We start from the raw sequence: 13,973 nt of genomic DNA on the forward strand, positions 1-13,973 counted from the left end.
TTTCCCCCCAATTAATTTTCTTAACCCATTTAAAAATTTGTTATCAAAATTTATTTTTTATTGAAGTTATTTTTGGGGTAAGCCCCACCTTTTTTATCAAATACCTTGGTACTTTCTTTGGAAGAATGGGTTGCATTCAGATCCTCCGTGTTCATCAATGATGCTTCTCAGGTACGTGAATGTTTCCACATCTTCCAAAAGTTTCGCCATCAAGTGTGATCAGTTTGGTGTTCTCCGTGTTTTATTTAAGAATTTTCCTTTTTCCTTTGTGTATGTTGAGGCATATGGATACAGAGACTACTGCTACATTAGTTGTCTTCATCTGTATTTGTTGGTGTGTATGTGATATGAAGACTAGGTCATCTGTGAAGTCCAAATCGTCTAATTGATTCTGCACCGTCCATTCTCATTCAGTATTATACCATAATTTCATAGCTAACATCTTCAGATTGTCTTGTATACTTTATATAATTAATTTCTTTTAAGAATTTTGAATAAAGTACATAGGACAGTTGAGAAATAATAATAATCCATGTTATTACTTAGTTAGTTCACAATTTAGCCACTTCTTATGTATCATACAAACTTGTGTTAATTCATCCATTCATGCAGGTTATTTATTTATTCTTTCAAACAATATGACTTACCTTAAATTGCTTAGCATAAAAAATTCAATGTTGTGATGTATGCTACTGATGTGGACAGATATAAGTAGTATATATCATCAATAGAAGATGGAATGACTGAAGGCAGAAGTTTCAGAAAATCGAATAGAATGAGAACAGAAAGTGATTTGTATGGAAACAAAGGAACAACAAACTCTGAGATTATTGATGGATATTTTGCAAATGAAGAGTTTACTGTGTGGTTCTTAATTTTGATTAAGAGATTCTATTGTGGTGTGGGTTGCTTACATCCAAATAAGTAGTATATGATGATGGTCAGGCATACAATGTATTTCAGCAGAAGATCGATAAGGAAAGAACCAGGACGGAAGGCAATTGGTATGGAAATGCATGAACAATGAAATCGAAGACGATGGACTGTTATTTGCAGAAGGACCAATCAAGATTGAGACAATTAATTGATAGTTTGCGAATTAACTATTTACTGTATGGTTATCAGATTTTAGTGAGATAGTCTGTAATTTGTGCTTAAATAAATTCGATTGTCCTCACCCATGTTCTTGTTCACTACACTATAATTTTGTATTCAAATACTTACGATTATTCCCGACTTAAAATTATCAGGTCAAATCTTGGTTAGGATAACTATCAGTATGGAATTATTGAGATTGTTAGATTCTATTGAAATCATGAATTGATCAATGTTAGACATTCATTGAAAACTTGGAAGCATTGGATAGCTGTTTTGTTCATTTTATGTTTAATTCATTCATGTTCACGGATTGATCAAACATTCGGAATGATAAATGATTCGTCATTGTGGATATCGTTTAGTTAGTGTTTGACTGTATAAATTAGACTGCTTCTACAGTCTTGTTGTCTTCTTTGAAGCAACAAAGCAGTGTAACTTCACTGGAATGAATAGTAGATGGAAATACTCTTCAAATATTCGTAAACAGTTGTATCAGTTGAAGGAAACAGTATTTAATCCAGTCATAACACTGAGAAATCTAGTCTCGTCTTAAATTATTGAAATCACTAGATAAATTGGTCAAAAATACATTCACTACCGTGGTAAACTAGTGGAGCTAATCAATGTCAGCAGGTAGAGATAGGTATCTACCTCACACAATGGAAGATTTTCATTCAATTTCGTGGATTGGTTGAAGTCAGACATTAATACCGTTAGATACCGGCTCACTGGTCTAGTAGGTTAAGAGTTCGGACGCGGGGTCCAAGGTCTTGGGTCCGAATCCCACATGCAGGATCGTGAATGCACACTGCTGAGTAGTTCCACAATAGGACGAAACGCCCAAGCAGTGCTTCCAAGTTTTCAATAGTGGTCTAGTTTTAATCGACTCATGATTTCAACTATTATACTATTAAAGGAAAATCTTCACAAAAACCGCCTTCTGAATGTTTGTTTTTCGTCTTTATTTTAAATATGTCTATATAATACATGCACTTTTCAAAGTACATTCTACACATATAAAAAGTACCATTACACAATCAGTTATCAGTTCGTACTAATCGCTTGAATAAACTATTACATAAAAATAGGAAGACTAATACATTCTTATCAGTATAGGATTGTAGAGATTGTTAAGTATTTGATTGAAATCACAAATTGATGATTGTCAAACTGCCATTGAATAGCTACAAGCATTAAATGATTGCTTGATTCCTACCTTTTGTTGTATCCCGTGGAGATGTATGAGTGGTAACTTTGAGAAGTATTTATGGACCAATATGATATATATATTTCCTATTGTATTATTGTTAAGTAACTAAACTATTCATATTCGTATCCCTCTTATTATAAGCTTTATTTTGACTTATAGACTATTACTGTACGATTTACCATTCCTGAGTTATGCCCAGTCTATTGATTACTGTTCCCCCTATTCGCAGCCACATTTGACCAAATCTTGTACAAATGATATTTTCTATTTTATGGGATGATGTGGTCAGCCAGTTAGGTATATAAACCCAGTATGTTTGAGTATAATGATTCATATTGAAGAGACTGTTATTGATGTTCTGGACTTAACTGGTTGGGCTAAGCAGATAGGAGGATCGAGTAGTGCTCAAGACTGCTCATACGGCTTTTGTGTATCATTGGACGACCAATAAATACACTGCTCTCTCATAGGCGGTCTTATCACGGTCATATATGCTAACTGGGCAAACACGTAAGCACTCAAGCAATCGATATAACACTTTTTTACAAATTAACCAGAGTTCAAAGCAATTGATTGACATTTGAATCATTGCTCCTATTATCCTCTACCACCCTTTTTTTCGAAAATGAAGAATGTGAAAAAAATTTGGCAATTGGTGATTGATGAATTGGTTTTTAAAAATGTGTGCTCAAGTGAAAAGTGAACAAACATTTTGTCATCTGTAATAATTTTTTTTTAATGGGTCGTAAATGGTGCAGTTTTGTAATTTGATTCGTTCAAATCAAACTAGAATAAAGTGCTTTTATTGAATATCGGAATTGACACTTTGTACATTCGATTATTATTTACAATAATGAATTAATTTTGGCACTGAGTCCATCTGAGTTTTGCAAAAAATTTTAACTTTGAAAAAAACAAAAACAAATCCATTTCATTACCCTGCTATACTGCTGCTGTTAGTGTGAATGTATATCGGGATAATTTTTTTTTTGTAATAAAGTAGAAATGTAACTAAAGTTATCAGTTATCGTCGTGACAAGTGTGGTAATTATAATGTGTAGATCATTGAAAGTTAATTTTTGAAAAAAAAGAAACCTGAAAACTGTTACATAATAGTTGATATAATGGTGATTATTGAATTTCAAAGGGTAATCTCAAATGTTTAATACACAATTAGTGAATACAATTTCATTTAAGTACTATGTCCATAAGTTAATTTAACACATAGTTCACTCATTTAATAAACGTTATATTCGTGTAAATGATGAAGAGAAGGGTGAATGGGGGCATGTCGAAGTCACGCTAACCGTAAAAGATGTGTAAATGAAGCAACTTTTACACAATCTGAAATTAGTAAATAATGTCTGAGAAAAAAGCAAATAATTTTTATAATTCAGTTATTTTGCAAACCGTTATTCTTAATACCAAATAGTTGATCATTTTAGCTTTGAAAAGGGTGTGTCGTCAATGAACGCAATATCAAGGTTATCAAGGTTTTTTTTGGTAAATCCATTAAAAGGTATAAAATATGTTGACCTGTACATTATTTGTAGTTGATCACTTATTAATGATCACCGAAAATACATGTCAGTGTTGTACTCAGTCATCATGTAATATGGTAATTGTATTTTTGAGGTGGGCATAATATTTTTTTGGCAGCTAACGTTAACAGCCAATGGTTTTGAAGTGCACAGCTTTTCAAAATAATGATCGGAATTATTTTTATTGTCATTTGTAAATAACATTGTAAACATTAATTAATTAGAAAGACTGAAATTATATTTCCAAATCCAACAGTTCCCTTTGTTAAACATACTAGACGAACAATGATAAACTGTATGTACATTTTCCGTCACAAAGAGATAATAATTACTCCTCTTATACTGTCAAACACTAAATCGCTGAATGTTGAAAAAAGTAACCTTTTTTGACAAGCATATGTGTAATATTGGTTGAATAAAGTGTCAATGAACAAGTCTATGTCTAGCGAAATAAATTTCTATTTCAATGATATGACTTAATGTGGAATAAGGTCAATTGTATCAAGTAACCTATTATGTATTTAGAAATATCGTATTTTCAATCTGTTAAGCTAAACTTTATTTATTAATATGTATTATTAATAATATTAATAGTACGTATTTATTAATAAATAAATTGTCTTTCTTCTATTAGGAACAAGAGCAGTGTAGTTAGTGTAGTGCGTCATTTCATGTCATTTGTGTGTGGACTGTGATACTGCCCGTGGGCCACACTCCGAGCCTTTGACTTAAAGGTCTGATCCATGAGGCAGTGGAGCATCGTAAGGAGATTCAGTTCCGTGGTACCCGATGACCAACGATTGATTCATACGCCATCTGTTCTCGCAGAATACTGGAGCCAGCCCATGTGCACCATTGGTTTAGAATGAGTGTTTTCCAACTCCCCTAGGTGGACTTTCAGTGTACACCAACCCGGTTAAAGCGCCGAACATTCGCTTTTCGTCTTCTCACTTTTGTGAACAATAACCACGCCACGAGAAAGCAGTGAGTAGGACTTCCCAGGCAGAGGCTATATATTCGCGTGGCCATGTGAGAGCATTTCGAGAGGGAGAGTGGACTCTTCCCACTCTCGGCCTTACCAGGGCATTTGAGGGCTAGTTAGTCACTAATAAGTTTTTCCATAATCCTAGAGTTAACGGGAGTAATATATATCGACCGATAATTGTTAATGTCAGTCTTATCTCCAGATTCGTGACGTTATATGATGTACGCGGTTTTCCTATGGTCAGAGTAAGAGCCTGATTACATAGAGAGAGTAAACAGTTTCTTTAGAGGAAGCGGAATATCTGGATCACCATACTTGTAGAGAAATGATGAAATCCCGTCTGCTCCGTGACCTCTCCAAAACTTAAGGTTAATTAAAGCCTTACTTATTTTCGAGCATGTGAAGGAGAGAGATTTCATTGGGTTAGTAGTCACGCAAATAACTCTTGAAATAGCACCATTTATGGATTCCTTGACATTTGCAAAATTAACACGGAAAAGGTTTACTATAGTTTTGGAGTCGTTTATAAAACTGTTATTATTCAGGATGCATGGTATGTCAGCATTTTTGAGTTGGCTTAGCCATTCGAATCATATGAACAGAGAAGGAGGTTACCCACGCAAAGACATTCGCCAATATCACTGATAAAATCTAAGAAGAGCAAAGGGCTTAGGACAGTGCCTTATGTTACGCCAATTCTTACAGTGACAGCTTTCCACAATGAAGGGTTAATTTTACCTGTTCGATGTCGGAAGCTAAGAAAAGAATGAATGAAATTAAGTGCGGTTTTTTTGATCCTGTGATAGAACAGTTTATTTAAAAACAACTTGTTAGATAATCATCTCAAACGATGAAATCCCGTCTACTCCGAGAAAACTCTCTATCCATTGAGAGTATTGACAGCCTAACCAATATTGAGTTGCCTTAGCAGGTTTATTGTTATTTCTGGAACTGCCGTGACGTCGTGTGACTTAAAATAATGTTTCTGTAGGCGTCTTAGTTTATTACGATATTTTGCTGGTATATACAATTCGTTGGGTTTACTAAACCTGTACGTTTTAATTGGTGAACAGGAATCGAGACAAGAGCCAACAATCAAATAGAATATGTTGATGACATCTATGCGACTACTACATGAGAAGAATTCATCCCAGTCTGAGAGTTCGATCAGTGAGCGCAAGTGGTCTCAGTCTACATGCTTATAGTCTCTATATTGTCAGGGTTTTGAATTGGTCGGTTATGAGAGGAATATATAGGTAGAGCATAAGCTACTATCTTATGGCCACTGCTTTCAAATTCATTATATACTTGTACAGATACTGGGATGACATCTGTGCTAAATGTTAAATCAAGTATATTATCACCCCTTGTTGAAGTACGAACCCATTGTGACTAGCATTGCACGTTAAGGATTGCCAAAAATTCATCAGTCCTTGACTGACAACTACCGGTACTCCAGCTAATCCCAGGATAATTGAAATCGCCTGTGATACCCTTAGCACTGAACTTTGGAGTAGATGCATGTATACATGCATTGATAATAAGATCATTCACATTATCCGAACTGTCAGGAGCTCTGTATATAAATCCTAGGAGTAGACCTTGATTCAGTCTGTTGATTGATATCCAGACTAATTCTGGTGAACTACTCAAAACACCGTCTTCAACTTTGTTAGTTGTTAAGGTATCCAAAGCAAATATAAGACAACTGTCTCCTCGCTTAGTTTCTCTTTCACAGCGATGGAGTCGATAGTTCTAGATATTTAATTTTGAATCGGATACTGCTGGATAGCACTATACTTCAGTGATAAGTATAAAAGAAGGCTTGGTTAGAAAATCTAAGCTTCTCAAGACTGAAATTTTGCTCGGAAGTGAACGTTGGTTAATAAGTAATCAGTTTAAAAAGTAAGTATGGAGTGTAACAAAACCGAGAGCATCCCTATCAATGGTATGTGTTCTAAATTTGCCTGGACTATGGTTTAATGTGTTTGTCTGATCACATGGGCTATAGCTTATTTATTTATTTAAACACATAGATATTGGTACAAGGAAGCACCAGATAAATATGCGCTTCACAAATCTCATTCGATTTGTGTGAGGGTGATACTGCCCAGGTGACCAGACTGAAGCAGGGTGGGCTATAGCTTGAGCGAACTGTAGTGATTGTGGAACAAGAGATTTCTGGAGGCCGGAAAAAATCATTATTTTGGTACGGTGGATTAATTTATTGAAATTGTCTTGGTGGACAGTTAAGACAGTTGCCTGCTAGTTGATGTTGCGTTGATGATGCGTAACCTATTATTCCCAATTCCTCATTGCGAAAGTGATGAGAAGATTTACGTCTTGCAGGTTTAATATTTAAAACATTTGAAAGTAACCATGGGCACGTTGGTTAATTGCCGTCTATTTAATAGTAGACCTGTCTACACAATGGTTGTAGTTTCCGTCTCGTGCGACGTTTGAACGAAGTGTATCCTTATAACCTTCCCTACGATGAGTAGGGTAAAGCATGGTTTCGGAAAGTATATTTTTGTTCGGTAACGCCATTGAAATATTTTTGGTATTTGGTCTACAACCAGGTTTTGTATATACTTTCTTTTCAACTGGTATAGACTTTTTAGTTGTAAAAGTGTTTTCAAGAGTCATCACATTAGAATTAGGTGTTTGATTATGGGCTTCAGATATTACACTGGAAATTATCGCATTAGTGTCTCCATTAGGTATACTTTCGTCATCTGGGGTCATTGCAGGTATGGGAGACTGACTAGCACTCCGTATTAGTAAATCAGTGCACTGACTAACATGAGATAGCTTTACTGCACCAGTGGGTTCAGCTGTTGGGAAACGTGGTTCGTTGTGACCTTAACAATGTTATTTTCACTTAAGGTACGCTTTTGCATCAGTCGTTGGTTGCTGGTCTTATCCGCGAACATACTAGCGTTTTTAAACTTCGTAAGCGCACAGATTAGCTGTTCGGATTCTTTAAACTGTTCAGCTGATAAATGGGAATTGAATCTAAAGAAGATAGGACACGAGTAATTCTGGGACTTTTTATTAGGTCGAATACATTAGCATGGACTGTCTTGGAGGTTAGCGGCCTTTAGTATCGAATTCCTTGCCTTTTTAATGGCGACTTTGTCTTGTATGTTACAGATAATCACATTATTTCGAGAGATTATTCGCTTAATGACTTCACTAGCTTTACAGTCCATAACAGAATCTACTTTGATGCAGTCTTCAAGTTCTGCAGGAACTACATCTTTTGAAAACAGCAGTTTAAGGGATGACAGTGTTTTTAGTTCTAGCTTAAGATCATCATGCCGTAATAAAGATCCCGCAAGTGACTCCACTTTACAACGCATATTGCTTAATTGCTTATTGACAGTGTCTTATTCACTATCAATAATATCGATACCCTCAGGTCGTGAGTTAGAACTCATTATTAGTTTGACACTGAGTCACACAGCATCAGGTGAGGTATATGTCAACTCCCACAGGAGTTGCAGAGCATGGGGTAAAGGTTATAACAGAATTGTTATTATCTGGAGAATGAGGACTTTTCTGAGCTTGTTCATTTTTCAGTCAATCCATTTTACTTAACGGGTTAAGTTATTATTGAGTTGTTATTAAGTTATAAACTAGTGTTCAAGTATATATAACACTTTAAAAAAATACCGTGTAATCGTAACGCATGCTTTGAACGTACCGCCTGATGTGTTGAATATTGAAGGAAGTTGGATATAGAGGTTGTGTGTACGTCATCAGAATTTGAGGAAGATCGCACAAATTATAACTCATCCTTTGGTATTCTAATTCGTTTTAATTTTGCAACAGAACTAAAATGGGTTTCTTCGTCTGGAATCATTCGTGGATGAACATTTATTTAGTCTGCCCGCTATTTCTTTCTCAACCGCTTGAAATTCACATAACAAGATGAGATTATTGAAGAGATATTTTGATTGAGTTAAAGAATGTTCGGGACCTGTAGTCTGTCAACAGAAATCGGTGAAGCTAGGTTTTGTAGACCATCAACGTTGACGGTCTATGCCGAATGATTGGAGGCCTACTCGAGTTAGACGGGAAAGGTGTAACGAATAATATATCTTCGAAGTCACACCTCGTGATAAGCACCTAACGTGGATTGCCTCATCGACGCATCAATGGATCATGGATGCTCTGTAGACTGTACAACACAAAAGACGTTACTACAAGAATATATTGGTTTAAGTAGATACGAGCGAATGTAGAACCACTGCCGCATGGGCCAGTACATGGCGTATGTTTGACTGATGCGCGTTGATTGTCGTTGACCTTGACGAGGATCGATGATCTGTTAGATATTCAGTGACCCAACTGCCGGATGATTTGGCCAATATCCAGTGACATTTCACTGGCATTACAATACTCCCCCATCAGATTCAACGGTCGTTTGAATCGGTATCAATCATGTTGTGAGTAGTCGCGTGCCGGTGTTTACCAGACGATCAATACGAATCCTTTGGGTATTTCCGAGCGGTAGGACAAATGGAAAGAAGGTGGCAGAAACTGATCGGGAAACAACGAGTAATAACACGTAACAAGGACGTTGGTTGAATGTTAAGCGATCAACCATAGAATAATGGAAAAAGAAACATGACATTTTAGAGTTTTATCAAGTCGCGTTGAAATAGAAAGCTTTGAAAAGTGATTGAGGTCCTCAGATGAGAAACGTTGAGTCCGCTGCAAAAGCAGTGATAGTACGGTAAGTGTATTATTAATCGATGCCGATGTCTGTACTGTCATCGGTTCAGAGTAGAAAGTCAGTAAGTGTCTTTGGAAAACTGTTCGTAAGCGTCGATTTCTAGTTATATCTATATTTAACAGACTAACTGTAAGTACAAAAGTATAACCGTGAAGATAAATCGTGGTTTCCTTGTGCGAAGCTTCTGATCAACTTGCAGTCAGTTTGGAAAAAACTGATAACTGCTGTGAAAATCAATAAGGGTCGAAGAATACAGAGCGAAGGTGACACGATGAAGTCTCTAAAAGATGATAAACGGTGGGTGCTGCACATGTGTTCAATGAGTGAACCGAAAAATTTCGAAAAGAACATAAGAAACCAAGAGTGTCACTCTGGACTCATGTCAATGATATCGGTGAAAAATGCTGTCAGTGTTGAGGTCGAGACGACAATATCGTTGTCAGTTTGCAGGAGATGCGCTCGACAGCGTAAAGTGATATTTCTCGTGAATGAGTGTCGTCAAACCACCAATTGAACTGGACAGGCTTTAGATCGTCGAGTAGTTGAACAGCCGATTGATGTTCCGAAATCATCTGTTAGATAACAGGCATGCGGAAACAATACTTTACATGATAAAAAAATACGGCGTCGAAGTTGAATAACTACAATAGTTCGGATGTGTTGTAACGTCGAATCGAAATAACATCCTTTCGTATACTGACAATTGTACTGAATGTTCTTTCAGACATCGTTAACATAGCAATTGAATATGTTATAGCAAACATATACGAAGACTGTCGTGGGATTCGTGGAGAATTTCAGAGGTCATTTAGATATTTTCCAAACCCGTATTGCATGTGAATAAACCGAAGACAGAATTAAAGTGATTTTCGTGCAATAAGGAAATCCAGCGATGATTTGCCGTGTGAGATAACGGCAAATAGAAAGCGCATAGTGAACATTAAATAAAATGGTTGTCACTAATGTGACTAAAGTTTAGGTTTAGATAACGTGGTCGTTTCGTTAAAGATTTATTATTTAGCGTTAAGTGACAATATGTACGACGGAGTGTCTCATTAGGACATGGACTAAGGTTACTTGTGTACATGAAATTCGTTTTTCCACAGTATGTCGAGTCATAAGTGTACAAGGTTTCGACTAAAACGTGACGGCAGTGACAGAATGTATTACTACTCTAAGTGAAAGTAGCCGCGTAATATTATTAGACATCATAAACATTATACGAAATTATCTGATGCAGTTATAAAACTCGCCTGAGTTACTCTTGCTCCCAAGTTACTGAAATATGTTGATTAAATTCGTAGATTAACGAAGCATTGTAGACTGCCGCATGGGCCAGTACATGGCGTATGATTGACTGATACGCGTTGATTGTCGTTGACCTTGACGAGGATCGATGATCTGTTCGATATTCAGTGAACCAACTGTCAGATGATTTGTAGTTACTTCCTTTGTGTTGTACAGTCTACAGAGCATCCATGATCCATTGATGCGTCGATGAAACAATCCACGTAAGGTGCTTATCACGAGGTGTGACTTCGAAGATAGCTTATTCGTTACACCTTTCCCGTCTAACTCGAGTAGGCCTAACTATATTTACCTAGATCATCAACGTTTATGGTCTACAACTCTAAAAGTTCATTTATTTACAGAAGATATTGGTTTTTATAATATTTGAGAAGCCCTCTGATTTTGTTGGAAATTCTAGACTATTACTAAACGTAGTAGCAGTGTAGTAACCAACCAATCAAAAACTCTACATGTTACTTTTTAATTTTGTAATGTTTCTAGCAAATCTTTTAGTCGAACGTTGATTGGTTAAAATACTTCTTAATGCTTCCTGAGCTTGTCATGTCTATTGCGGGAAATTTCATTAATCACTCCAACAAATACGAAATGATATGCTTTCTGTCGATTTCAAGTTGACAACAACTCGATATTTGAACAAGTGGATTAAATTAATAACAAATGCTATCCATAGTAACCATTGAACATGTTTTTTCAACTATCTAAAAGATTTTGAATTGACTTGTATAATCCAAAAATGAACTATTGGAAAAATTCTTTTCTTTAGTATCAGTATTGATTCCTGATATTTTTGAAACTCAGTAGAAAAAGATGAACATAAAGTTTCAGTGATTTCTGTTTTTGATCCACATATCGTTTGTACAGATAATGTGCCCTATATCTTACTTATCTAAACAATGATGTTTATTCGAATTTAGAAAACATTGGACATCTGTGTCAATCATAGAAGATCAACGACCATCGGAAATAAATCAAGAGGTCTATTTACAGATGAAATGGTCTTTCAAATGTAGCATTTAAAAAGCGACCAATTAAATAACAAAAGAGGAAATAATACTGTAAATTTAAACCAAGAAACAAAACCTCAGACGGTGTGTATAATTAAATAAGATAGACTGTTTGTTATTGGAACATTGAATCATTCGTTATACAAAATGAATGTTGAAGACGTTTGAAGATACTTTAAACTACTATGTAGTGAACAGAAGTGTGGTGTTTTTGTACAGAAAAAGCGCTTCAAGAGATTTACAAAACACGAGTCAATGAATTCGGGCTTCCAATTTAAATCAAGAAAACGGGCTAATGATACTATCTTAGAGAGTGACGACAGTTGAGCTTTTCAATTTCTTCATCAAGATTTATGATCAATTATTCGTTCACAGTGACGCAAAATGTTTATTGTTTCTACAAGATCACAACTAGTAATTAATATCAATATCCGATGTTTGGAAAAGAAAATAGGAAGGTCAATTTTATTTTGATTCAATCAATTAACTAACTGACGTCTATTGTTCGAGATATAGGCTACTCATTGCCACACCTCATTTGTCAATCGGTCTTTGTAATTAACTATAACAGTTAATAGGCGATATGGCTTATGTTTATCGAAACTTGTCGGTAAGATATTGATCATTATCTAGTGAAATCATTGGTGGACCGAGTTCTCCTCAATGTAGTTATAAAGAGACATTTTTAGGTAATCATGGTTTATTGTGCAAATTGTTGACTCTGACTATTTAACATCATGAAACAACAAAATACTGAGTAGTTTTTTCATTATCAATACGCTTCTACAATTCAACTTTAGATTGAATCGGAAAGTTTCAGCACTAAAATCGAGATTTTTCCACCAAAACCATTGAGTTTGAATGAGTCGAACAGCTTACCTTCTTAAATCAGAGATATCATTCATTGCGATTGATGATATACATCATATAGTGGATACCGTTGAACTCTGTTTTGATCATTGCTTTTCATTAGAACTGTGAGGATAAATGCCTTTTAAAGTTACCCACTATAAGGGCACACCATGATTGTGGTTCAAAAGGGGTTTCTTTATTTTCAAACAGTACCACATTTCATTACTGGAAATTTAATTCAGTCATCCATACGAAGTTCAAATTGTCACGGACGGGTACAGGTGTACATTTATGAACAGATTGTTTGTATAATGATGATTGTTCAGGTGAAGCAATAATATATTGTCAATCAGTATGTCGATTTTGATATCTTCTTGGAGATCAATAGCATATTTTGTGTATTATTCCGAACTAATAACAGCCAATCACTTAGAATACATGGGAGAGAGTGTAAGTGGTCAATCAAATATTACATTTCGATGGATGTCATTGGATTCATTTGGCCATTGATCACTGCTTATCAGTGTGAACAGATTGTGATTTGTTAGTTATCGCTCTTTTACAGCATCATACAATAAATTATTCTAAATTCGGTTTGTGGTTGTCAATTGAAGAGGCATCTTTAATAGAATAAATTATTGAACATTTCATCTGGAGACCGACTGAGCGTCCTTCCTATGTTTACTACTATTGTGTTAATAAAGGTATCTACCAGTTTAATGACATTGATATAATAGTAAAAATGAATAAAACATTCTACTTTTTTTATAAATTAACAAAAAAGTTTGCTTGATAGGAATAATGACATACGGCAGCTTTCTATTATGTAAACACACAGGTCATTATGTAAGGAGATCTGTGTTATTCAACGCGTCGTTTTTAAAGCAATTGTAATAGGAGAGCAAATATCTTCTTCATGGAAGATAAGATTTTATGTATTGTTTTGAGTTTTTTCATTATGGATGTTTTGAACTTTAACCAGTCAGACTCTACTGATTAAACAGATTGTAATCACAACTGATCAACAAACGTGTACCTACCTAGACGTATTGTGTGAATGTTTAGGGTATTATATTTTATTGACATTGGCACTGAGTTTCAGTTTCAGCAAGAACAACCAATGCATTTGTCCAACAGAAGGATATATGTGTTTACTAACAAAAGCAATCTAGAAATCTATGATTAGTCTTCTCAATATTTATTAAATGTATTAACAGATTTTATTGACCCG

This window comes from Schistosoma mansoni (assembly GCF_000237925.1).
Source record: "Schistosoma mansoni, WGS project CABG00000000 data, supercontig 0041, strain Puerto Rico, whole genome shotgun sequence".
Classification (NCBI taxonomy): domain Eukaryota; kingdom Metazoa; phylum Platyhelminthes; class Trematoda; order Strigeidida; family Schistosomatidae; genus Schistosoma; species Schistosoma mansoni.